This window comes from Neofelis nebulosa, chromosome 4 (assembly GCF_028018385.1).
Source record: "Neofelis nebulosa isolate mNeoNeb1 chromosome 4, mNeoNeb1.pri, whole genome shotgun sequence".
Taxonomy (NCBI): domain Eukaryota; kingdom Metazoa; phylum Chordata; class Mammalia; order Carnivora; family Felidae; genus Neofelis; species Neofelis nebulosa.
In genome coordinates, this window is record NC_080785.1 from 126,586,443 (window position 1) to 126,614,408 (window position 27,966).

General features: G+C 34.8%; 1 protein-coding gene across 1 annotated transcript in view; it reads right to left on the reverse strand.

Annotated features, from left to right (window-relative positions):
* CNTN6 (contactin 6) overlaps positions 1 to 25,598 on the reverse strand; it is a 292,083-nt gene extending 266,485 nt beyond the window's left edge. Inside the window, 1 exon segment of the mRNA XM_058726191.1 lies at positions 25,112 to 25,598. The gene's annotated coding sequence lies outside the window, so the exon portion shown is untranslated.
* Positions 25,599 to 27,966: the final 2,368 nt, after the last annotated feature.

The following is a 27,966-nucleotide window of genomic DNA, read 5'->3' on the forward strand; positions in this document are numbered from 1 at the left end:
GTTTATTCCTGAGTATTTGGAGCATTGCATCCAAGGTCTGATTACAGGGAGTAAATTTCAAATTAGAGTATGGAAAAGTGTTCATTTTACCTTCTTACTTATTTATTTTTATTAAAAAAATTTTTTAATGTTTACTCATTTCTGAGAGACATAGAGAGACAGAGTGTGAATGGGGGAAGGTCAGAGAAGGAGGGAGACACAGAATCCGAAGCAGGATCCAGGCTCAGAGCTGTCAGCACAGAGCCCGACATGGGGCTCAAACTCGAACTGTGAAATCATGACCTGAGCTGAAATCGGACCCCCAACCAAGCAAGCCACCCAGGCGCCCCAATGCATTTTACCTTCTTATTTGCTTAGGATATTCGTTCTATTCCTATTGTGTCAAGAATTGGCTCTGCATTCATTGTGTTGGATATGGGAGTCCTTTGAATCCTAAGACCTATACTTTTTTTACAATTGGGCTATTTTTGTCATGATATGTTTTATATTCTTTCCCCCTCTACTTTTTTATTCTTTTATCTTGTCTATGGTTTTAGAAATTCCCGAGGATGCTGAACTTCATACATTAATTTTCTTTTTTTTTTTTAATTTTTTTTTAACGTTTATTTATTTTTGAGACAGAGAGAGACAGAGCATGAATGGGGGAGGGTCAGAGAGAGGGAGACACAGAATCCGAAACAGGCTCCAGGCCCCGAGCTGTCAGCACAGGGCCCGACGCGGGGCTCGAATGCACGGACCGTGAGATCATGACCTGAGCCGAAGTCGGCCGCTCAACCGACTGAGCCACCCAGGCACCCCGAATTAACCTTCTTATTTATTGCACTCTTACCAACTTATTTTTATTTCTAGTTTCCTTTCTGGATAATTCCCTCAATTTTAATATTACAACTCTGTGCTGAATGTAGTTTTGAGTTGTCATTTTTGTTATTTAGCTATCATAATTTAAACTTCTAAAAATTATTTGTAATTCTTGTATTGTTGGTGTCTTTTTATTTAACTTCCTTTCCTTGGATGAAAACGCTTTTATCATCTTTGATTTTTTAAAAATTTAAAAATTTATTTGTTTTTGAGAGAGAGAGAGAGAGAGAGAGAGAGAGAGAGTAGGGGAGGGGCACAGATAGAGGGAGACACAGAATCTGAAGCAGGCTACAAGCTCTGAGCTGTCAGCTTAGAGCCTGATGTGGGGCTCAACCCATGAACCATGAGATCACGACCTGAGATGAACTCAGACTGCTAATGAGTATGGCCACCCAGGCGTCCCGCTTTTATCATCTTTATTAAGCAACTGGTGATATTTTTGAAGTTTGGTTACTTTTTTTCTTTATAATGCCATTTTAATAGTTATTATTTAGTCGTAGGCCTTACCCTCTTACACTGAGAGGGCTTCCTCAAATGTCTAGTAATCCTAACTGTTCATTCATATATCTGTATTTGTGGATGTGGTTTATTGGCTTGTGGTCTTAATTCTTAGGTTTTTCAACTTTATCCATTCTTTACTGAAAAATTCCTAAACATGAGTATTTCTGACTCTATAATTGGAGTCTTTCAATTCCTCTGCAGAAGGATCAACTAAATGCTCAGTTTTCTCTCTGTAATCTCATGCTATTTCATTTTCTAAGGCTGGAAGTTTACAACCTCTCTAGCTCAGTTCCTCTGCAAATATTCCTCCAATTTCCCATGGGCTGTATGTGTGTGTGTGTGTGTGTGTGTGTGTGTGTGTGAGAGAGAGAGAGAGAGAGAGAGAGAGAGAGAGAGAGAGAGCGACAGACAGACAGCCCACTGACAGGAAAAGGTGAATACCTGGGAGCCCACGTTGAAGACTTTCAAATAAGCCTTGATTTTCAGTCTCAACATCCCTGCTACTACCAACTTTCATGCTCCAAGGTGGCTTCCGTTCCTGATCCTTTTAGGAGAATCTGCAATATCATTCACTCACCTCTTGCAGCTTTCTTTCTGTCAAAGCACTTCGCTGTGACTTTTTTCATCTTTGTATTTCTTTTCACTATGTAGCCTCCTGCTTTGTGTTCCTGTATTTTTGAGTTACACCAGACTCTGTTTCATTAACAATGGAATTTTTGTTTCTGCCGCTTGTCTTCCCAGTTTTTGTGAGTCTTTTTAAGGAGCACAGAGGGTGAGAAATCTTTTTCCTGAACACCTTGAGATTAAAAAACTTTTTCACCAAGTCTTCTTTCTTGGCCATCAATAGCAATTATTCTTTACCTCTTCTGAGCCAACATTTTACTATGTCTACATTTATGTTCTTTTATTGATTACATTTATCATGACTCTTTACAGATCTCTGTATTTCTGTTGACCTATGAAACAGGAAAGTTTTCTTTTCTTAAATTTATAGCCACATAATTTCACATAGGAGCTAGCACATAGAAGGTGCTTAATAACCACTGGCCACATTAAATTAATAATGGAGAAAGTAAGAGGATGTCATTACTTCTTTTCATCTCTCCCTTCCTGCAACACACAGAAACTCAGCTTTCAACATCCCCAAGGCTTGATTCATCGGGTGAATAAAGTCACAGCTAATAACAAACTGCATTCAAGTTATGTGATGGCTAGATAGGAAAGAGGCTCACACTGGTGAATACAAATACAGAACTCTTCAATTAATGCTATCACTCACCTTGCCATTGCAATCATCCCTCTTTGCAGTTTACTTATACCCTCCTGTCCTGCCAGAGTCTGTGACTAGAATGGTGAATATGCATACGCCCACACATAACTGAAGAGTCTATTCTTTAGTACATGGATCTCAGGCCACCACCTTCTTGAACTCTTACCAAGTTTTCCACCTGGAAACCATCTCTTTCTCGGTTGAATTCTGTAACATTTCTGATATCATACTGGCTGGCTGTGAGCATTCAAATATCGAGTGAATGGGCAAATAAATAAACGGTGACTCTACATGGGGAGAAGCTTGTTCGAGCTGTGTGCCCATACCACCTAGAGATATCCTAGAAAGATGATTCTCCTAGCGCATTGTGGAAGTGGGGATTTTTGACTAGTTTGTTTTAGTAACATACCAGTAGGTGTAATTATTCATGAATTGCTGTGTGCAACCTAAGACAATAGGTAACTTAATAGACGTCTCCAGCTAAAACTACAGTACTATCTAGGATTAACCAGCTGACAAAGGAGAGTTGTCACTGCATCCTAACCACCTGGGCCAAACCTCTAGGACAATCAGGGCATCATAGACTCAGTAGTCTCATTGTGCCAGAGTTAGTGAATTTATTTACTGAATTTGATTACTGCACCCTGCAAATATTTTTAATTATCTCTTAATTTAATCCCTTAAGATTTTTTAATGTTATTATCTTTCTCCAGAAATCAAGCCCTTTTCCTAGAATTTACAATGAAGTTGTACACATATTGAGCAATCTATTTTATGGCATTAATTACTCCCAGGCTCACATTTTTCATATGATAATTTGTTATTTACTTATCTTCTCAACCAATAATTAGACCATAAACTGAATAAGTCATGATTCTGGAAAAATATACATATGCCTCTCATTTGTTCAGCAGGAGAGTACAAAAATATGGCATTTTTTCCCCATTAAGAAGAACCTAATTTGAATAATATCAATATTTGTGCATGCATTTGGCTACTAGTTAATCCAAAGTAATCTAACCCTCTATTTATTATTCTAAACAGCCCTTGCCTCTTTAGAAGTTAAAAGTGATATAGTACTTGCAGCCCTATGCTTCCCTTCCAACCTCATCTCCTACCATTCACTTGAACTCGGTTTTCTTGTCAGGAACCTCAAGAGATATCAGAGCCTGAGGAAAGGCACTCTGACTTTCATCTTCACAACCCAGTACCAAAAGTACTGCCTGAGAACTAATAAGTATTTAATAAGTGATAGGGTAATTAGTGAATGCTCCATTATAACTGCACTGATTATTTTATAAATGCTACACATTTTGACCTTCATCATTCATTTATCTCTTCTTCTAAAAAATAATTTAATGTTTATTTATTTTTGAGAGAGAGAGAGAGAGCACAAGCAGGGGAGGGGCAGAGACAGAGGGAGACACAGAATCTGAAGCAGGCTCCAGGCTCTGAGCTATCAGCACCAAGCCTGACCTGGGGCTCAAACTCACAAACTGTGAGATCATGACCTGTGTCGAAGTCGGATACATAACCAACTGAGCCACCCAGGCACCCCTCATTACCTCTTTTTATGGTTGCTCTTCTACCCAGTGAAATTCCCTCCTGTTTTCTTCAATGCCACGGCCATCCTAAATCTGTATGTGACCTGCTTGGAAGGAGCTGTTCCTTCTGACACTTAACACCACACTCTTCCATAAACCTGTGTGTCTGTTTTCCCTATTTTACTGTGGGCTCCTTGAGAAAGGTATTTCTAAGTACCTGAGAAATTATAGGTGCTTTAAGTTTTGAATGAACTGATCCCTAAATTTCGAATACGGGCTTCCCTGAGGCACTGGGACAATGCAGTGTACAGGTTCTACCACTTTTTTCTGATCAGGCTGCTCTTAGTGTCTCAGTAATTTTCTTCTGGCATCCTTAGGCCAAAATAAATATCTAACACCTCCATTTATAAAGTAGTTTAGTTCAAACAATTTATGTTCTAACAACCTAGGAGGCTGTTCAAAAATCATAATGTGTATATTTTGGAAGAAAAATAATACTTTTATTCCACTGACAAATAACCACTTTTACCTATGGTAAGTGTGCTCCTGTTAGGCAGAACACAACTTCGCATACCTTGGGATAAGAGTGTCCTGCCTTATTTCCTGTTCCATATTGACTGTCATGCAGTATATGCTTCTTACCAAAGCAACTGCTGGAGACCCTGCTTCAACAAACATATGATATTGAAAGGAAAGTAGACAATATAGTGCTGAAACAAACCTCAGAGTAGTAGTTCATGCAGTAACTGACAGAAATTGAGTAACTACTCTGCTTCTTTGAAACATTTAATTATATGCTGTAATGCCTCTGTGAGATCACTGGGATGCTCTGGGGTGTCTTGGCTTCCAGTTGGCAAAACCCATTGATTTTGGAAAAAGACCCTGGTTTTAAATTCTGGCTCCATGTTTGTTTGTTTATTTATTTATTTATTTAGAGCACAAGAGAGAGTGGGGGAGTGGTAGAGAGAGAGACTCCCAAGCAGGCTCCATGCTGTCATTGCAGAGCCTGACACAGGGCTCGATCTCATGAACCATGGGATCCTGACATGAGCCAAAATCAAGAGTCAGATACTCAACGGACTGAGCCACCCAGGTGCCCCTTGGCTCCACTGTTTAATGGCTCTTTGAGGGTAAATAATTTTCTTTGGCCCTCTGGGCCTTATTTTACTTACCTGTAAAACATGGAATGGTATCACTTATCTCTTAGGGTTTTTTATGAGAATAAATGTGTTAGTCCATGTAAAAAACTTGGGAATCATTACTAATGTGAACAGAATACCGGGCATTTGCGATAGAGATGAGTCAAATGCTGCATGGGTGTCTTATATATCCTCAGTGGGCTACCACTTTCCCTACACTATCTACAACATTTTTTTATCCATAATGAATCTAATGAAACTATACTACTTGAAACTCACTAATTACTATATGTCAGGCACTGTGCTAAACCTTTAGATTCATTAATGCCAATCAATCCTCTGAACAACCATAAGAGAAAGAGCTACTATTATTTCCCAGTTTTATAGGTAAGAAAACTGGTGAAGCTAGAGAAGTCAAAAAGTATGTCCCAGTTAGACTAGCTTCAACTTCAGCAGAGCAGTGTTCAAATCTATATGTGCTTGACGGCCAGCGTGAATTCTTCACTGCTCCTTCTTCTCTTGAACCGAAAGGGAAAGGTAGATTCTATCTCTACAATGAGAATCTCAGATCTTCTCATGACTGAAAGATGAAGAAGGGGTCGTGAAAACAGGTGCAGACTGGGGGCAGGATCCAGGAGGCCTTATATTCACATCACTCACCATGCGGGCTTCATCTCAATCACAATCCTGACAACACTGGCAACCTGCTCATCATTTTTTTCCTCAAGTACTGATTTAGAGTAGGAGATAGAGAAATCCTCAGGGCTGCTGAATATTAAGTGAAATCTTAGCGGTGTCATTATAAGATATGTCACCTTACCGCAGGATTCATCTATAAAAGGAATTTATTTTCCCCAAATTTGCCGTCTTCAAGAGAAACTATTTTAGAAATGTTCAGAAGCTGGATGTGAGCATAGTCCACCCTCCAAGAAACAATGGATGGTATTGATTTCTTCCAGCCACTCACACCTCCATATGAGTTTATGGGATCCTAAATCAAGAAGCAATTTTTGTTTTTTGACAATGATATAGAAAGTACCTACTTTCTCCATGATAGTATACCTGCTTTATGTGGTTTTTTTCAATTAAAAAAAAAAAAAGGTTCTTCTATTGTTGAGCAGAGTTGTGTATGTTTTAAAGTCAAACTTATAAAAATGAATATTTACATATCTTAAATCAAAAAGCAATTCTGCTCTTCTGACATTAATATTTAAAAAGATGATTCCTCCATCTCTTTGTAAGATTTTGTTGAATGCCTCTGATGTAAATATCAGATGTAGACAACATAAAGCACTTTTCCTGAAGAAGGACACTGGTCTAGTACATTTTTGGCCATGTAAAATATACAAGAGTAATACAGCAGCTGAATAGAAGTCCTCAGATATAATACAACAATTTTTAAATGCCACCCATAAGTAGTTTAAAATTCACCTGCACATGAAAGCAACTAAACCTATTGGGAGAAGAAATATATGAAATATGTAAAAAGTTATATAAAAGAAAAGAGGAAGAGGAAGCATTAAAAAAATTTGGAACTGCCAGTATTTCCTTTGTCAAAAAGCTGACACAGCTGTATACAAATACAAAGCATGTGTGTGCATATAAACAGATATATGAATTTACTGCTTTCTCTCTTAATTGATTATCACAGGATCATCATCAAAACAGGTAAAAGGAAGAGAATAAAAAAAGATGCCATTTTTGTAGCTATTACTCAGATCCTCTTTTCAAATCTGCTCAAGAGGCAATAAATAATATAAAATTAATTATTGTGCATTCTAAATAAGAATATAGTGTATATACAGACTCAAAATACCTATATACCGTTTTAAAAGGTCAACAGAAGCAGAACTACTGGTTCTGTTTAGAGTTAAAAATCATGCCCAAGAAGATAAGTTTTTTTTTCAACCAGGAAGAGAAAAAACAATAGCAGATAATATCTTATTTGCAGTAGTATGACTTCTTTTAATATACTGTAGGTTTTATTTTCTTCTGGCTTTAGTAGGTTTTAAACAAGAAAATTAACAATAAAAGGTTACAGACTGTTTCAGAACAGTACATTATTTTACTGTAAAATTTTTCACACATCTACAAAAAGCTAACTTTTTTTTTTTTTGAGAATGAATAGGGAAACCACAGCCACTGGATTTGCATTTTAAAATCTGAGACTCAGTGTCTACTCTGTAGTCTTGGGCAAGTCTCTGTCTTCATACAACTCAGGCACTATGAATTAATATCCACATTATTAGAGTTTCATGAAATGCTATTTTCCTTTTAAAATGTTAAGCTTAATTTACATGGGTATATTTTTTATAATGTTAGTAAAATTTTAAAAACCTACATTTTCGCCATGGTTAATATTAAATTATTTGAAGTTGAATAGACTGAATATATGTAAACAATCAGGCTCACTGATAACTTAGACTATTATAATTTCCTTAATATTTTAAATATTTATAAAAACAGAAATATTTTGTTTTCTTGACTGTTTTAGGTGTCTTGCCAATCAACCCTAGGACCCTAACAAAGAAAATCCTTCTAAGTATTTATTTTTTTTCAATATATGAAATTTATTGTCAAAATGGTTTCCATACAACACCCAGTGCTCATCCCAAAAGGTGCCCTCCTCAATGCCCATCACCCACCCTCCCCTCCCTCCCACCCTCCATCAACCTTCAGTTCGTTCTCAGTTTTTAAGAGTCTCTTATGCTTTGGCTCTCCCCCTCTTTTTTTAACATTTATTCATTTTTGAGAGTGAGAGAGACAGAGCATGAGCCGGAGAGGAGCAGAGAGAGGGGGAGACACAGAATCTGAAGCGGGCTCCAGGCTCGGAGCTGTCAGCATAGGGCCAGATGTGGGGTTCGAACTCACAGACTGCAAGATCATGACCTGAGCCGAAGTCGGATGCTCAATTGACTTAGCCACCCAGGCGACCCTAAGTATTTAATTCTTGTATATTACTCTCATAAAATAGTAAATCTTAACTTCTCTCAAACATTTCAAAACTTTTAAAAATAAAAATTAGCACATTTTTAATACTTTTTGATTTAAACTGCTACCTTTAAAGTCTGATATTTAATTACAAAGGTACAAGTCTAACTGGGCAGAGACTCCTCAGAGTTTTAAATATGACAAGCATTCTACACACACACACACACACACACACACACACACACACACCACCACACCACACACAGAAACCAGTTCTAATTAGCACAGACTCAATCCTAAACTTAACTCAAAGGTATTAGTATCATGGGTTTCATTTGTCATCTATATTTCATTCAAAAACATCCCATGTTAAAAGACTTTTATCCTCTAAGGAGTTTTACTACCTCCAATGAATTTTAACTTTGTGGGGGGCAGAAATCTGAGGACAAAATGTAGGTGCGGGGAGCTAACTTACGTCTTGGGTGATTTTCTGCCATATTACTCACATAGACACACAGAACCTTAATTATAATTATATTTATGATAACAACTGGAGATTTCAAATTTAAACTCTTCAGATGGAGGTGGATTTTGTGGGTCCTAGTTACTCTTAAACAGTTTCTTGTGAGTCAGTTTTGCAACCGTTGACCCCGGTTACAGCTAACTTTGTTCAGCAAACTCCTCACAGCTCAATTAAGTCCATATGTATTTCTTATTATTCTCACGTGGCTGGACCACAACTCTTATAAATATTTCTCTGCCATAGGGGTCACGACTCTGAAATCATGATAATTATACACATTAGCAGCTAATATAAAAACTGAAAGTCTATAGAACAGAAAAGTGTACCATCTTCAGAAATTCACCTGGAGCATGGTCAAACATTACTAAACTATTCAGTGTTTATTACTCCGGAAAATTTTAAATTCTGGGCCATTTCATTTTGATCTTTTAAAGTCTAAAATATGATTAATGACATATTTAAAAAGCAATCTAATTTTAAGCAGAGGAAAGGTTATTTATTTTGCCCTATCACAATATACACAATAAAAAGTGGCATTTTTGACATCTACATGAATGGCAACTGCAAATGAATGTTCTTGAATTTGCTATGAATAAATATGCAGTCACATCATAATTATATAGAGAAGTGAATCAATTTAACAGTTAGTTTTCAAATGAACAATGGAAATTTTAAGGAAATAGGTATGCCATAAGTATTATTTTAAAGCAAATAAGATATATGATAGTCATTTCTCTAGCTTTCATGTGAAAAAGTACCTACTTATTAACCAGGTCAACCGAGTTTCTCTTACCTACTAATATCATAACGCTTGAGGAAATCAGTGTGGTTTTAATATTATCACCATTAGTGACCACAATGATGTACGCTAGCAAAACAAAATAATTATGCTACAAAACGGAAATCCACATGGTGACACACATTGTAACAATGAAATTATACTTAAAAAAACAGAATTTTTTTGGTTATTTTTTGTACTTCTAAATTGTTCTACAAGCCCAGAGAAATATGTGACAGTCTTTGGGTAGACTCCTAACCAACAATATTTACAACCTGATATAAAATAACATTCAAGACCAAAGTATATTTAAGAAAATCACTTACGATAATTATAAAGGTTTTTGAGAATGAAAAGAAAAAGTCCTCCATATTCCTGACTTGAGTAAATGGGTATCTGTGAAACTGCTCTACTCTTCTCCCTCCAGCTCACCTCAAAGTCCAAAAACAGCACACATGTCTTATATTTTGGACTAGGTTCCAGTTCTAACCAACTCTGCACATATAACACACATCAAGGTGAATATGAATCCAACAGAGATTTCCTGTCAATTTCCTAGGAAAGAAGGAGGTAGGAAAAAAGGCTTGCATTCATAGCACTTAAAATTTTTAAGGATTTGAAAATCCAAAATTAACCACATATAGCTTTCAGAAACAAGCGTATGCCACAAAACTCTTGGTACATATATTTTTTAAAGTTTGTTTGTTTATTTTAAGAGAGTGAGAGCAGAGGAGGGGCAGAGAGAGAGGGAGTGAAAGAATCCCAACCAGGCTCTGCACTGTCAGTTGCCGGGCTTGAACCCACCAACCCCGAGATCATGACCTGAGCCGAAATCAAGAGTCAGACGCTTAAGTGACTGAGCCACGCAGGCACCCTGAAACTCTTGGCATATTTTTAATAAGGTGCATTGATTAGGGGTCTGCAATGTGAAAAATAGGAAGCTTGAAGATACTTCATAGCATTATGTTTTCCTTGTAAAAATTTTGATTTTAAGTGATTGTAACTGTTTTACTTATTTAATGCTCCATGACAAACAACCTCAAAAATTGGTGGTTAAGGGGAAGCTGAGGGGTTCAGTCAGTTAAGCATCTGACTTCAGCTCAGGTCATGATCCCGTGGTTTGTGAGTTCAAGCCCCGCATAAGGCTCTGTGCTGACAGCTCAGAACCTGAAGCCTGCTTCAGATTCTGTGTCTCCCTCTCTGTCTGTTCCTTCCCCCACTCACACTCTCTCTCTCTCTCAAAAATAAATAAAGATTTAAAAAATTAAAAAAAATTGGTGGTTAAAACAATTCATTATTTTTCACCCACAAAGTCTGGTTTCAGTCAGTTAAATGTATCATCTCTGGGGTGTTGCAGTGGCAGTTAAATGCCAAAACCCGGGAATGAACTAGTGGGTAAGGTTGAAGGTGGGGAAAATGGGGGGAAGTGGTTAAATTCCAGTTATAAGATAAATAAGTTCTGAGGATATAATGCCCTGCAAGGTGACTATAGTTAAGAATACTGTATTGTATATTTCAAAGTTGCCAAGAGAGTAGATCTTAGAAGTTCTCACTATAAAAAAAGAAAAAAAAATGGGACTATGTGAGGTGATGGATGTATTAACTAACCTTATTATGATAATCATTTTGCAAAATATACATATATCAAAATATATTGCACAGCTTAAAATAACATGTTATATACCAGTTATAACTAAAGAAAGCTGGAAAACAAAATGCAATATGTAGAAAGTGTACTCAGTAACATGCATACTTGATATTTGATTTTGCATTTGTTGTCTGTGCTGTCTCTGTTTAAAGTAGATTATACTGACACTTTCTGAAAATAAGTCATTGGATAAAATGGGCAAGAGCTCCTATTTAAAAAAAAAAAAGAAAGAAAGAAAAGAAAGATTTAGAGATTATTTTTTCCTGCAGCATAACCCGATTTATAAATGTCATGATTCTAAACCAGAAATAAAACAAGTTTGTTTGATGGCTTTTATCTTATTATTAAATATGCCAAACAAAGTGTGAATATATTCTGGTCTAAATCAAACAAAAGAATGTATTTCTAAAATAATGTTAGGCAAATCCAAATATCCCATATCATTATTTTCCTCCAAAATAAAATGGGATCATATATGAACACAATAAGTTATATGAAGTTAAATGCAGTTTAACAAAAAAATGAGAAGCTCTTCTTCTGAGCATCTGGAAAACCAAGTTATGTATCTCACATTCTTTCAGCTATATGAATAAGAAATTATCATACACATCACATTGACAGTCTATTTCTCTATAATTTATAAATTGTTGCCAAATCCAGAAATGTTTACAATTACAGCTTTACCCTCAAAACTATTTCCTATACCTATGCGCACTTCTGAATTGTCCTGATCTGCCAAATCTCTGAAAGATCATAATATACATCAACTTCAAAGATAGGTCAAATACAATTTGTAGTTCTATAATAAATAACTACTTAAATTTTCTGATTGCTTCATCATGACTAGATTACTGTGGTTGCCAAGGGCAGAGACATAAATTTAAGTTCAGCATTAATTATCATTTTAATATGACTTATTTTGTACACCATTAGATTTAGATGACACTGTAATAGTATACTTGGAATAAGCACAAATGTATTTAACTTTATGTTTCTCTAGTAGAATCTACATTCATTAATCAAGCATGTGTTGAGTACCCACCACATGCTAGACCGTGACCTAGGTGCATGACCTATGTAAATTCGAAAACATAATCCCTCTCCTTAGTACACTTCAAATGTATTCATTTAGACTTTACGATCTAATGCACAATCTATGTTAAATATGGATTTAATTATATTAAGACTAAGAACAGTAATTGTACACCCCCTTATAGTTACAAAAACATACTTGGAAACATTAACTCATTCAATTTTCATGTAGTCCTTTGAATTTTTGGAAGCCAAATGTATGTATATACATACAAACAGAGGTTCAGGGAGTATTTCACACATTTTATGAGGTTTCATGCTTAAAATGCTGTCATATTATAAACTTGGAAAAAAGTTTGAGACATGTATGAAAATTAAAGGTGATCTCCTTGATGTGTGATGAACTTCTTGAGCATGAGAAAAAATGTACAATCTCAATGGAAAAATGGGCAAAGGATATGGGCTGACCTTAATAAAAGGAATAGATACAAACATGCATGAAATATTCAGACCATATTTATGGAAAAAGGGTTATTTACAGCAATATTAGAACATAGTTTATTTGTGTGTTTATTTTGCCAATCCAATAGGAGAGTACTCAAAATTAATAATATGTAATGTTGGGGCACCTGGATGGCTCAGTCAGATGCTTAACTGACTTTGGCTCAGGTCATGATCTCAGTTTGTGAGTTCAAGCTCCAAGTCAGGCTCTGTGCTGACAGCTCAGAGCCTGGAGCCTGCTTCAGATTGTGTCTCCCTCCCTCTCTGCTCCTCACCACTCATGCTTTGCCTCTCTCTCCTTCAAAAATAAATAAACATTAAAATTTTTTTTTAATAATATGTACTGTTTACAAGTGTGTGGCAAGGGGAACTCAGGTGCCTGGAAGCACAGACGGAACTGTCTTTCCAAAGGACAATTTAGTAATATGCATGCTAACATATTTAAAATAATACATGCTATTGGAGCACATGAGTGGCTCAGTTGGTTAAGCATCTGACTTCTGATTTTGGCTCAGGTCATGATCTCACGGTTTATGAATTTGAACCCTGCATCAGGCTCTGTGCAGACAGCTTGGAGCCTCCTTGGGATTATTTCTCTCCCTCTCTCTCTGCCCTGCCTCCCACCAAAAATAAATAAATAAACATTTAAATATGAAATAAAATAACACATACTATTTAACACTGAAGTTTTAATACTAGGGATTTATTTTTAAAAAATAATCAGAGACATATGTAAAATACTCAGGAAAAAATATTCAGGTATAGGCATAGAGTCATCATAACATTTTTCGTAAGTAGAAAATAGTTCTAAAAAGCTAAATACTTGATGATACATTATTTGTTTGAGAAAATTTATGGACACCCATCCGGTGAAACATCCCTCGGATTTAGGAGAATATTGATGATTACTCAAAATGCTCACAGCATGTTAATTTACAAGAACAAGTATAAAATAGAACATATAGATTCATCTCAATGTTGTATTTTATACATGCATGCACATGCACAAAAAATGACTGAAAGGATTCTATATCTTGAGTGACATGACAATATTAATGTGTATATTTTGCTGCGGTCTCCAAATTTTGTATAATAAAGGTATATAACTTTTATAATCTGAAAAAAAGAAAAATAAATGATATTCTTGATCCATTTGATACAATTGTGTATTTATTCAAAGAAAACAAAAACATAAATTTGAAAAGATATGAAAACCCCTATTTTTATCGCAGCATTATTTACAATAGCCAAGATAAAGAAGGAACCCAACTGTCCACTGATATATGAATGGAAAAGACGTGATACACACACGCACACATGCATACACACATACACACACTGTGAAACATTACTCAGTCATAAAAAAAGAATGAGACCAAGACAAAACAAAACAAAAAACAAACAAACACAAAAAGAATGAGATCTTGCCATTTGTGACAACACGGACGGACCTACAGAGAATTATGCTAAGTGAAATAAGTTGGACAGAGAAAGACAACTACAATTTCAATTTCTATGGAATATAAAAAACAAATGGACAAAGAAGCAAACCACAAAACAGACTCTTAAATACAGAGACAATCTGGTGATACCTAGAGGGGAGATGGGTAGGGGGTTGGGTGAAAAAGGTAAAGGGGATTAAGAGTACAAACTTCCAGTTATAAAATAAGTAAGTCATAGAGATGAAAAGTACAGATTAGAGAATACAGTCAGTAATATTGTAAAGACATTGTAGAGCGACAGATGGTGTCTATGCTGTTGTGATGAGCACTAAGTAATGTATGTAATTACTGAATCAGTATGTTATATACCTGAAACCAATATAACATTGTATGTTAATTCTACTTCAATAAAAAATAATTAAAAATAAGTAAATAAATGATATCCTGTTTGTTTTTTATTTTCCTCACTTGCTATATAGAGTAATTTTCCAAAGTTAGTTAAGAATTTGATGTAGTTTGCAAATTATGAACAGATCTCACAATTTCAGTAAGTCCGTAAGTACCATTTAGTTGACGAAAATGAGTAACATTCAGGTAAAGGAGTTGGGACATGTGATTAGAAAATTATGTGAACGTTTATATACTATGAAATGCTACTTTTTGCTAATACATTCTTTTTTAGGCAGATTATGACTTTTTTGCATAACCTAGAATACATCACTATCTATCACTATCAAGGGATAATTATTATTCCGAGCAAATACTTAGCTCTTTTAAGTAGTCTTTTGGTGTTTATTGCTGTATCATGTTATTTTATTTTAAAAAGTTATCATGGAATTAGATAATATATTAATTTCTAATGCTCATTTCTTCAGTAAGTTATAAAATTAACAATGTTGCCATCTAATTTGTAGATATGAATGTTTAATTGAGTTCAAGAGCACATGTTAAAATTTTAAATTCACAATAGCAGGACTCTATACTGCCTTCTTCAGAATTAAATGTCCCAATGCCTGGAATAGCATCAATCACACCATAATTATTCAGTCAATATTTCTGAAATTAATTAATATAATAAAATCACTGTCTACTGTGAGTTGGGCACTGGATATACAAAGAAGAAGTCAGGATCCAAGTCTGCTAGATCTGAGATGTTAGGAGACAGCACAACCAATGGGAATAAAACAAGTTAAAATATGACTCAAACTTCTATGACTACCATGTGTTAAAAGAAAAAAAAAACACTGAGAAAAAAAGCCTTTAAAACTATGTTTATAAGACAAGAGCAATAATTAACTTACAGATCATAATTTTCAATCATCTGTAAAGGTGAGATTAACAAATTTTGGTGCTCTGAAATGTTATTTAATTAAGCTTTAAAATTACCTTTATTATTGTTTATTAACAGTACATTTTATTTAATTGTAATATTAATATTGGTAATTAAATATGTTAACTTATTGATCAAAGTTAACTAGAATTTTTGGATAAACTGGGGTGATTTCATACACAAATGAAAGCACGAAATAAATAATATCCAGTGGCTAAAACTGTGAGAATGGAAAAAAATATTTTAGAACATCCAAAGATATATTTATGAATCTTGATATTTCAGTGGCATAAAATGATTTGTTGTTGCTGTTCCATGCTTCTCTGTGAAAAACATTACCTTTATCTCATAAGTAAAGAAGTCACTAATAGTGAAAGGAAGTGTCTCAAGTATTGCACAGATAAGGGATGTATGTGTTGTGTAAATATATGAAAACTTCTATTTGGCTTTCTATGTTGAACTACACATGGAAAAAAGGTGATTTTGCCTTTTAAATTCCAGCCTCTTTCTATAATAAAGTTGTTTCTGTCATTACATAATCTCTCTGAACATCTTATGACAAAGATGGAAGGAGAGGGAAGTCAGCAAACAAAAAGCTTTCCTTCCCCACCAAAGTTCCCTATATCTTGACAGAAAGATGCAGATAAAAGCCTCATTCTTCTGTGTACAAACCAAAGAGGCACAGTTTGCACAAAATATCAACTTAAATTATATGTAGTATACCCACGATGTCAATTTTAGGAGAATTTGTGAATACACACTTTTGTGTTAACTTAGAGAGAGGAATGTCTGAATTAGTTTATCTGTCAGCAGTACAGATTCACAATTAAGCATGTTTAAGAATTCACTGGCTAAAATTAATTCCTAGAGAAAACATCTTCATCTTATACTTCAAAACAAAATTAACCTAAAAAAAAAACTACCTTGTATGAACACTTGAGGAACTGTAACCTTTTCATCCCTAGAAAACTTTAAGGACTTTCTTTAATTTACTCTTATATCAGCCAATAGAAAATTAGCATCATGTCTGATTTCTGACCTTCTCTTTCATTTATTGCTTTTTACTGATTGGAGGACTTTGACACATGCTAGAGAGGAAAATTATATTCTTTTGCCAAGAGCTCTATTCCAGCAAGTATATTATACTCCTGATATTTACAAAGATCTACAAAAAAGATCTACAAAAAAACAAAACAAAACAAAAGACTACAAAACTCTCCTGACACTGCCCCTTTATCATACAAATGTAAGAAGCCAAATCAATTAAACTTTGAAATTATGGACAAATAAAAGCATTGAAAACAAAATGTCCATATTGGCCTCTTACATACAAGGGTGATAAATTACTAGGAACTTTGCAAAATGTCTTCTTTGAGTTTCTCCTTCCACCTTTAAAAGAACACTAAAAAAAGTTGTTTTGTTTTTTTTTTTAAATCCATCCAATATTCTCACTTTTAATCAACAGAAGTCATCTAAAGAAAGAATGGTCCACTTAGCAATCAGCTTGACTCTGTTATGAGGAATTACTGTGCCGACAAACATTTTGAATAATTTCCTCTACATTTTAAGAATTTGTACACCATTAAACCTAAGGAATTAATATAGTTACCACTCCTAGAGGTTATGTAAACAACACCTACTGGCCAGTCCTTCTAACTAAATTCTGGAGTGTTTCCTAGCATATTCTCTCATTGAATGAACTGTCCTTTTGGACTAAACCAAGTATTTTGATACATCAAATTAATATTTGAGGAATTAATGGAAAGAAATATACAACTACCTTACCTATATCTTATAAGCTAATGTGATGATCTAGCAAACAACTGAAAAATTAAAGAAAACCATCTTTAATTTCTGTGAAGAATCTTATTTTAAACCTAGCATTAAGTTGTGGTTCAAAGTTATGGAATGACTGTATGCCTTGATCCCTGCAGCACCACTAAACTGATAGAAAACACACCAAAAGAAATATATGAAGTCATAATACTACCAGAAGAAAATAAAGTACCAGCAAGTCAGAAAGCTTGATGACCTCCTAATAGATGGAAAGCAGATGAGGAAAACTGCAGTCAACATGGCAGTATATGATACTATGCAATATGATACGGAAAGGTATCATTTTGTACAGAATGTAATATATCAAATCCTGTATGTATGTGTGTGTGTGTGTGTGTGTATGTGCATATATATATATATATATATATATATATATATATATATATATATATATATAAAATCAAGGCTATAAATGAGAAAGATAAATTGTAAGAGAACCAAAATAAAGAAGAAAATCAAAGTTAAACTGGTGAGGCTCCAAAATGAGGAAAAAATCTCAGAGTTAGCTGTAATAACCCAAGGAAAAGAGGGCCCTCCATTAAAAAGGAAACTTTCAAGGATTCTGCTTATCTGCTGGAAAGAAAGGGTCTTGCAGAGGGCGGCTGAAGATCAAGTTTTTGCCAAGCTTAGTTTAGGGCCAAATTTATTCTATATGCATGTTAAGGTAATTTTAGGCTAAAAATTAACATAGAAACTAGTACCAAATGGGGAAATGACAACAACTCTAGAGACAAAAGTGAAGCAATGCCACAGAGAAGCATCTTCAACTCTGATAATGCTGGTCTCTCATTGAAATTGACATCTGCTGAAGATGAATCTGTCATAAAAGGAGATGACAAACACCAAAAAGAATAAACCACCATGAGGGAAATTCAGCAGACATACGTAATGAAGTAATTTGTCTGTAAAAAAACCAACTTTAAAATAAGAGAATTATTATTATTTTTTTTTTTTTAAATTTTTTTTTTTTTTTTTAACGTTTATTTATTTTTGAGACAGAGAGAGACAGAGCATGAACGGGGGAGGGTCTGAGAGAGAGGGAGACACAGAATCGGAAACAGGCTCCAGGCTCCGAGCCATCAGCCCAGAGCCTGACGCGGGGCTCGAACTCACGGACCGCGAGATCGTGACCTGGCTGAAGTCGGACGCTTAACCGACTGCGCCACCCAGGCGCCCCTAAAATAAGAGAATTATTAAAATAAAAAATTTATTAAAATAAAAACTTTAAGAGAATTTTTAAAATAAGCAATAGAAATTACAGAAATCCAAAATATTTGCTGAAAAGAAAAATAAATTTATGAAGTACAAGGGAGAGGAAAACACAGAGTGAAACACAAAAAAGAAAGGTATGAAAATAAATAAAACAAGTTAAAGCAGAAGAAAAGAAGAAGGTTCAAATACTTGATGAGCATCTTGGAGAAAAGAGAGATGGAAAAGAGATAGGAGTAAATATATAGTAGCTGAGAATTTTTCAAAATTGAAGTTAGACATATTTAGGAGCTTGTCGACGCCAGAATGGTATATATTTAAAACAAATCCACACCTACGCACATTGTAATAAACCCAAAGATGTCATTGCAAAGAGGAATTTTTAAAATCTACCAGAATGAAAGAAAGACAAATATATCTTCAAAGATGTCATAGTTAGACTATGAGCAGTCTTCTCTGGAGCTAAATTATATTCCAGAAGAGCAGTGAACAGAATATGCACAAAATGTTGAGAAGAAAGTTAACAAGGTTAACTTGGAATTCTAGAATCAACTGCATTATTATTTAAAATGTGAGTAAAGTAATTTTTAGAAATATAAATTGTAGGAGCATTTAAGACCGTTTCGATAATGACCTTCAAATGGTCTTCAGTACACACGAAATGAACCTAGGAGATGTATGTATATGCACTAAGAAGAAATGGTTAATAAGCAACTCAGAAAAACATGTCATAAATCTAAATAAACGTTGACAAAAAGTGTTAGGAGAAGTTTAAAAATAAAGTGAAAATAAAAGAGTAGCAACATGGACATTGGCAGAAATATCTTGGAGGAAATTTAAACAAGCCATTGTCCTATTTGTAAAAAGGATAGCTACATTATCTTTTGCTTTATTAGAAAATACAAAGTTTCATTTTTTTTAAAATATGTATGTTCACTAAAATGTAACAGAGTATCTGATTTTTAAGCTATTAAAAATCGCAAAAAAAATGAGTATAGAAGGCTTCATATACCCAATCAAAGTCAGTCAATAAGTACAATAAAATAAGCTGTTGAAAAATATCTTTGGCAGGACGCCTGGGTTGCTCAGTCGGTTAAGCATCTGACTTCAGCTCAGGTCACGATCTCCTGGTCCTTGAATTCGGGCCCCGCGTTGGGCTCTGGGCTGATGGCTCAGAGCCTGGAGACTGCTTCCGATTCTGTGTCTCCCTCTCTCTCTGCCCCTCCCCCGTTCATGCTCTGTCTCTCTCTGTCTCAAAAATAAATAAACGTTAAAAAAAAAAGAAAAAAAAGAAAAATATCTTTGGCAAGTGGGACTAGAAATATGTGGGAATATATCAATTTTTTTATATTTTATTATCTTTCCTACCAGATCAAATTTTATTATTGTTTCCAGCTTCACAGATTACTTTTTTAGGACTTTAAAATTTTAATAAGAAAAAAACCCAGAAAAAACAAAACCATTAACAACAGGAAAGAAATCACAAATATTTTTTGATGGTTTTCTTTGGTGAAAGGGATTATGGCTTATTCTTTTCTTCTGTTTTTCTGTATATTGTTTTCATAATGAAAAAATTAAATAAACCATTTTTATTGATCACCTCTGATTGCTTGGTGCATGCAGAAATACCATTTCTATTTTTAGGCTATGTGAATCTGAAGGCCAGCATCTCTGAATCTTGTCACACGATTCCCTGAGCTCCCTTTTCATATCTAACTATAATTTACACCTCCAAATTTAATTTTCTATTAATTACCCAGTATAATTGATGAGATTATGCTTATAATATTCACTTTTTTATTGTTTTATATCATATTTTCTCAGTCAATCCCAAGGCTCATAGACAAATGTTGTAATAGGAACACTAATATAAAAATGATCAAACAACTAATACAAAGCACTTATTAATTTCAAAGCTTTCTCCCAAGGTATTTTTCACACATTAACCTATTTATTCCTCTTGCTTTGATTGTGAAGTCAGGTCTACTATTATCTCCATTATGGACAGGAAACAGGGGTGTCGAGAGGCTAAGTTACTTTCTTGAGACCACAAACCTATCTTGTGCCAAATGTAGAGACGAGCAAGTATATAGCTGATGTATGATCCTTCTGCCTCCAGAAGCTGGTGTCACTTTATACATACTAGAGAGAATGGAATATCTTTTACCAGTAAGATCATGTGTTTTCTAATTCATAGGACACGTCATTCTCTTATGGCTTCTTTAAAAAACTCTCAATATCTAAGCGATTTTATTCATATATTCATTTAATTGGAAGCTTGTTACGTATAAATTTTATGCCCACCAAATTTATGTCATAAAATATTTGAGACTCCTAATTTTGATTCATGCTGCTAGGACCCTAATTCACTCTAAATTACCTTAGGATTCTTTGCAAGATAGTTAACTAGGCCATAGACTTCATCACTAAAGACTGACAGGAAAATTAAAGAATAAGAGAATAAAAAAGTAAAATATAATCATAATAATAAAGAATAAAAGAATAATAAAAGAGAGCCCAATGACTGATTTTTGTCCTTCTCTAGTATACCCTATTATGCCTTCATCATAACAAGTATTTAATGCTAGAATATATAGTGTAGACAAACATGATTTTGACTAGAATAGTTCTTGTCAATATGAATAATGGGAATAATTTAATTTTCTAATGAAATTTCCATTTGAAAGAATTCTTCTAAGCTGAAAGATTTTTATTTAAAGTTCATTTAAGAGATTTTTATTCCTCTATTGTTCTACAGAAACAACAAACAGAAAGAAAAGCATAGTGATGTTGATGGGATACAAAATCAAAGTAAAAAACCTTCTGTGTTTAATAAAAATATAAGTGAGTACAACCCCAAAACATAGATTCTGAAGCACAATCCCACTGCTGCCAAATACTAAAGACAAACAAACAAACAAACAAACAAAAACATGGACCTCCATGAAGTAGGTGGATGGAGTCATACAGGAAAGCTGGCAAGTATTTTCTCCCTTATTTACTTTTAGGAGGATACAGATTATCCCCAAACCTGCCAGGTTATACTCCCTTGCCCGCACACATGGACAGATTCCCTCATTATCACATCTCCCACCACAATGGTACGTGGTTCTACAATATGTTACAATCACTGAACCTACACTGATACATCGCTATCACCCAAAATCCAGAGTTCACAACAGGGTTCACTCTTGGTATGGGATATTCTATGGGTTTGGACAAATACACAGTGACATGCATCTACCATGATAGTATCACACAAAATTGTTTCAATGCCTTAAAATCCTCTGTGCTTTCTCTATTCATCCCTTATGCATACATTTTTAAGTAAAAAGAAGATAAAGGGGAAAAATCTAAGAAAAATGCAATTGAAAAGTGTAAATCTCAAGAAGAATCAGCCACAGTTTGAGCAAAGTGCTTAGGCAATTACTCTTATAGGGATTAAATATCTCTAAAATATAATCTTTCTGTATATATTTTTAAAAATAAAAATCAAAGTGAACTAAAAAAGTAGAACATTAAAAATAAAATGGGATAATATGATAGATGTGGAAGACAGAAAAATGAGATCCAACATGCTCATAACTGGTGACCCTGAAGAAAAGGAACAAACAATTTAACAGTAAAAACAGAACGTAACAACAACTAAATTGAAATATAAAAATGAAAATCAATGGGGGACACCATGTTCAAGCAAACTGATAAAGACTGACTAACTCTAGGACATACTCTGGCAAAACACACACACACACACACACACACACACACACACACACACAGAGCATCATGTAGACACTCATCAGAAAGAAGCAACTTGTATTCAAGATGGAAATCTCGTACACATCTAATAACCAGTGGACAGCAACATTCAGTATGGCAAGAATCTCCAGCATTGTTTCCAATAATTACAAGTTTCTAAAGGAGAAAATATGTCTGATTCAAGATAGATTAATGTGTCTTCCATGTATAAGGCAAAAGAAGAAAATGTTCTATGTAGGCACACAGACAATATACCATCTATGACTATTTCTTTGGTGGAGGGGTACTACTTAACACTGAAATCCAATAACCCAAGAAATAATTCAAAGTTAAGAATAGAGGAATGATGAATTATGCAGTAATTGGTAAGGACTGAGGTTTTTCAAATTCCAAGTAAGTCTAACCAATACTGTGTGAATTAAAACAGAATTAAAATACCATAAATCTCAATAACATAAAACTGATAATACAATTGAAGTTCAGGTGGTGTATGTAAGGGAAATAACCATAAAATACATGCGCTAATTTCTTTAAATATCATATCGAAGACTTTATAAGAGATTGTTTAATATTTAAAAATGCATCCTATGAATAGTGACTTCAGACTATTAATACTTTCATAATTTTTGTTCTTACCTCGAGTGCTTTTATTATGGACCTAATATCTCCTTTGGGAAAAAACAAATACCCAAAATTTAGCAATTTCTTCAGTTTCATATCGGCTCATTTTTTTCCTATTTAATCCAAATCTAAAATAAACTCAATACTTTTTTTTAAAGGGTAGGGTAAGATCATATTCTTTTAAAAGAACATCTATTATCTATCTATCTATCTATCTATCTATCTATCTATCTATCACTGATCACATTATCAAAATGTTTATTTGCCCAAAACAAATAAAAAAGTATTCTTCTAAAGTTTCTCTCTCTGTGCGTCTCTCTCTGTCTCTGTTTCTCTCTCTCTCATTTTGTTATTAGAATTTAGGCACAGGATGTCTTCAAATATCTTGACTGTTATTTACAGGTGACAGGATTTTGTTTTTGAACACTTGTGTTTAGCTTGAGTTATTTTTAAGGAGTATAGCTTCTGCTGCTGAATTCTAATTAATATGGTGTTAAAATATATACATAAGTAAAAAAAATATTTCATAACCCTCTTCCTTCCAATAAAATAATTAAAAAGGTACAAATTTACTTTTATATTACTATTTTCAGTTATCAAAAACACAAAAGCATACAAACAACTTAATACACTTCACATTCTTTTCCCAAGATAATTGATTCTTTTTTTTCAAAACTTAAACCAAATATGTACTAATTCTCCAAATGACAATGTGAATTTGTTTTCATTAGGGAAAGTTACATGGAGAATACTAAACAAACTATTCTGGCACTTAACTAGAAATGTTCAAAGGAAGTAATGCAATGGCAGTTTATAAATGAGCAGTTTTTTAGCTAAGATGTGATAAGTTATGCATTTATACAACCTCATACAAAGCCTTATAAAAAGTGCAGATTTATATATTTGACATCTTTGGATTGCATAGCCATGATATTGCTTTAAAAAAAATCATGGAAGTATCAAAGATGAAAAGACTCTGTGTTTCTGTTTGTGATACAAATCATGACAGTATTTTGTGTGTGTGTATTTTGTGTAGGTTTACACATGTGGCGGGGGTGAGGTATGGGAGATTGTGCTTAAATATATTCTTACCTTATAAAATACAAGGCACATACATTGATAAAAGCTTTAACAACAATAATGAAAGATAAACCCATTAGATATATGAAGATTGTTCAAAACTAGAAATTCAATATTCAACATATGGTTCTTTCTCTTAGAAAGATTTTTAAAAACATTGCCACTATAGATCAGCTTATGAATACCTCATTTTCCAAATTGATTCTATGTAATTCTACTGTTCTCCCTATTTTTTCTCTCCATATAACTTCTGTTTACTCATTGTGTGAATATTTCTCAGAGGACATAGTCAGGATGCTGATTATTTAAACATAAGTAGTTTTCAATTGGAGAAGCAAGTACTATGAATTCCAATTTCTCCCCAAACCCCCAAAGTTGATAGTATTCCGTTAACATAATGGGCTATACGTGGCTAATCTCAGAGCTCTTGTAAGTTTTGTTCCCAAGTCATCAACTTCTGAAACTTTTCATAAACTATTACAGGTACCTTAATACTGACAAGCTTACCTATTGTAAATGAAAAGAAGCAATTATCGGGAAGCTGGGTGCGAAGCAAAATGCCAGAAAAAATTTGGTGGGGTCATGTGACCTCCAGTCTTGCTTTACTCCCCTCCAGGGAGCGAAATCCCTCCCCCAGGAAACTTTTTACAACCATTCCTTTAAATCATCTGTTGGCCAATGTAAACCCCACCCCTCTACCTTACGATGGAAAAAAATTAGCAATCACATTTTCTCATTTGCCGTTACAGAAAGGGCATGAAGCCATTTGAAAGTACCAGAATTAGCACTGTCATCCCGTCTTGCCCATTAGTTTTACTGCAGCAAAGACTAGTGAAACACTGAAAAATGTACCTGTAGTCTCTCTGTCCCTGGTTTGATCCTAAGCTCCCCAGAATACAGATTCAATACATTTTCTCTCACGAGGAATAAATGCATTTTAAGCATCAACATCATAGAAACATAGCATAAATAAAGCAGTGACTTCTCCCCCAAACCCAGCTTTTACCTGTTATGCTAATACAAAGACATTGAGAGGAAGAAAAGCCGCAGCTTGCCCAGCAAAATTCTCAATGCAGCAGACAGCACAATTTTGTACTTACAGATCTTACCAGGGAAATGTCTCGGGATCTTTACAATTTTTCTGCAGAACTCTGTTTCAAGCTCTCAGCCAGGCATGCTGTGCATCCAGGCAGAACCAAGCCGTATGGAATGTCTATGCAGCTGGGAGATAATGGGACTCTTTTTCCCAGCTGGGACCGCAAGCCTTTTATCCACTGAGTATTGCGTGGCTCTTCTCTGGTCTTAAGCATGAAATACGCTCCTCTCCTGCTGCATTCCTGACGGAACCTAGACAATTAGTTCTTGAGGCACATGTGCAAATCCCCCGTTTGGAATATTCAAAAGGAAAATTCTCCCTAGACTGAAAAAGCAGCTCTATCTTCACCATCCTTCACAGAATCAGACAGAGCTGAGAACAGCTGCCATTCCAGTGGCATGAAAGATTAAACTCACCCTCCCCTTTCTTTGACTACAGATAGTCACTCCTGTTGGGTCATCAGAAAATCTCCTTTATTGAAAACTGGGTCAGGCTAACTACTTATTAGGTTTCCAATAGGAAAGGAAGTAATTTTTTTTTCTTCCTCTGGTTTCACTGCATTGTCATTTGCAAGCAAAGATTAAGCCAGTCAAGGGTCTGCACTGATTTAGACTGTATTCAAACATAAGTAAGCTTTCTGAAGCACACCAGTGACTCCTGCTACTAGTTAAGGTGAAGAGAAAGGGGAAATAAAATCAAAGGGTCTCAGGCACTGTCACTAAATCCTTTCTAAAACACATTTTAAAAATATGTGCAGGAGATTTCTAAAAGATAGAGAAGTGTGTAAAGAAAGTGGAGTCAAGTCCAAAAGAGTATTGCTGTTCTCCTAGGTAACATACTTATAATCTCCAGAGCCCAAGAACAAGTGTGCATGTGTTTGCAAAACAACCCTGTAAGGAAGAGAATGCTGTGCTTCACACCCAGCCTTACAAGTAAACTTCAAGTATGTCTGGGTCTTGTTATTGGTTTGGAAGGGGCTAACTTTTTACTGGAAAAAAAAGCTAACAATAACAACAAAGGCTAATGATAGGAAAAACAGTTGCAAACACACAGAGACACTAACCCATATGAACATGGCTACAACATGAGAGCAGAATAAACCCCTGGACTTATTTTCATGTCATAATGAAAAGAACTTCCATTCTCAGCCTCCCAAAGAAAATGGATACGGGGAAAGTAAGTCCACAAATCAAATGTGAATAAATCAAAAGATATCCTTCAGACTCAGTTTGTTTTTATCTGATGAGCCATAAGGTTTCTATGGCTACATTTCATGATTACCTCCTATGAATCTCCATGATTACATTCTTCTGTAAATATATCAGTCATGGACCTCATTTCTACACAGGGTGCAACCACCATCATCAGAGGCTTGAGAAACAATTAATGCTTCTTAACACTAGGTGAACTCAAAATGAGTTCTAATTCATGAGAAAGCAAACTGGATGAATTATTTTATAGTTACAAAATGTGTCCTAACTGAATGTCTATTTTTTTTAAATTAAAAGTATCTCTGCCTCTTTTAAATCACAGTACTATTTATTTATAAAAATGCCAAAATACCTAATTTTTCTACTAGGTATGTGAAAAATAGTCCCAATATAGTGAGTTTTTCCTTGAATAGGAACTCATTCACTTTAAAGGACACTCCTTTAGTTAAATCTCCAACACTCTGGGGCCTCTGGGTGTCTCAGTCAGTTAAGCATCTGACTTCAGTTCAGGTCATGATCTCACAGTTTGTGAGTTTGAGCCCCGCTTCCGGCTCTGTGTGGATACTGTGGATTCTGTCTGGGATTCTCTCTCCCTCTCCCCCCTCCCAAAACAAATAAACTTAAAAGAAAAAAAAATAAATCTCCAACACTTCTACCCCATATTCAAAGACTGTTGATGGCTTTGCTAACTTATTTCACTGATAAGAAAATAAGAATCAAAAGAGAACTTCAGTAGCTCCTACCATTACATCTAGTCACAGGTGCGCACCCGTACCCATAAACTCAGCCTTCACTCGTTCTGCTCTGGGTAAACCACACTCCTTCCTCAGGCCAAGCTCTTCATTGCGATCTAGTTGCAGTGCTGTCTTGCATACTCAAGGGACTGTTGCAGGTATGCGTCCTCCTCTCTTCAGAATCAACAGGTCTCCCTTTTGTATCATTATAGCATACAGATTTGCTGCTATTTTGCCCATCTTAAAATCAACAACCTTTCTGACCTCACATGTTCCTCCAGTTAACACTCCATTTCCTTGCTTCTTTTTACATTAAAACTTCTTAAAAGAGTTGGCAATACTAATTATCTCCAAATCATCCATCCTCATTCTATCTTAAACTCAGGTTGCTTGATCTTTTGTCTCCCTTCCAATATGTCACTTGCAGCTCCTTCTAAGAAACTTCTGCTGGCATCTTCTCATTCTCTTTAATCTTTAATCACTGCAGTGCAGTGGGATGTGCATCAAAGTTTTAAATTAAAATATGCACACTAAAAACTAGAAACAACTATTGAGATAAATGAAATAAAATCTAAGTAAATACAGAAATATACCAAGTTCACGGACTAGAAAACTCATTGTTTTTTAAAAATATTTATTTATTTTCAGAGAGAGAGAGAGAGAGAGAGAGAGAGAGAGAATCCCAAGCAGGCTCCACACTATCAGCACAGAGACTGATGAGGGGCTCAGATTCATGAAACATGAGATCATGACCTGAGCTGAAATCAAGAGCCAGACACTCAACCAAGTGAGCCACTCAGGCACCCCCAGAAAACTTAATATTTTTAAGAGGTCACTTATCTCTAAATAGGGTTTTAGATTTGAAATAATTCCAATCAAAGTCTTAGCATGTTAACTTGGCTGAATTGCCAAATGATGCTAAA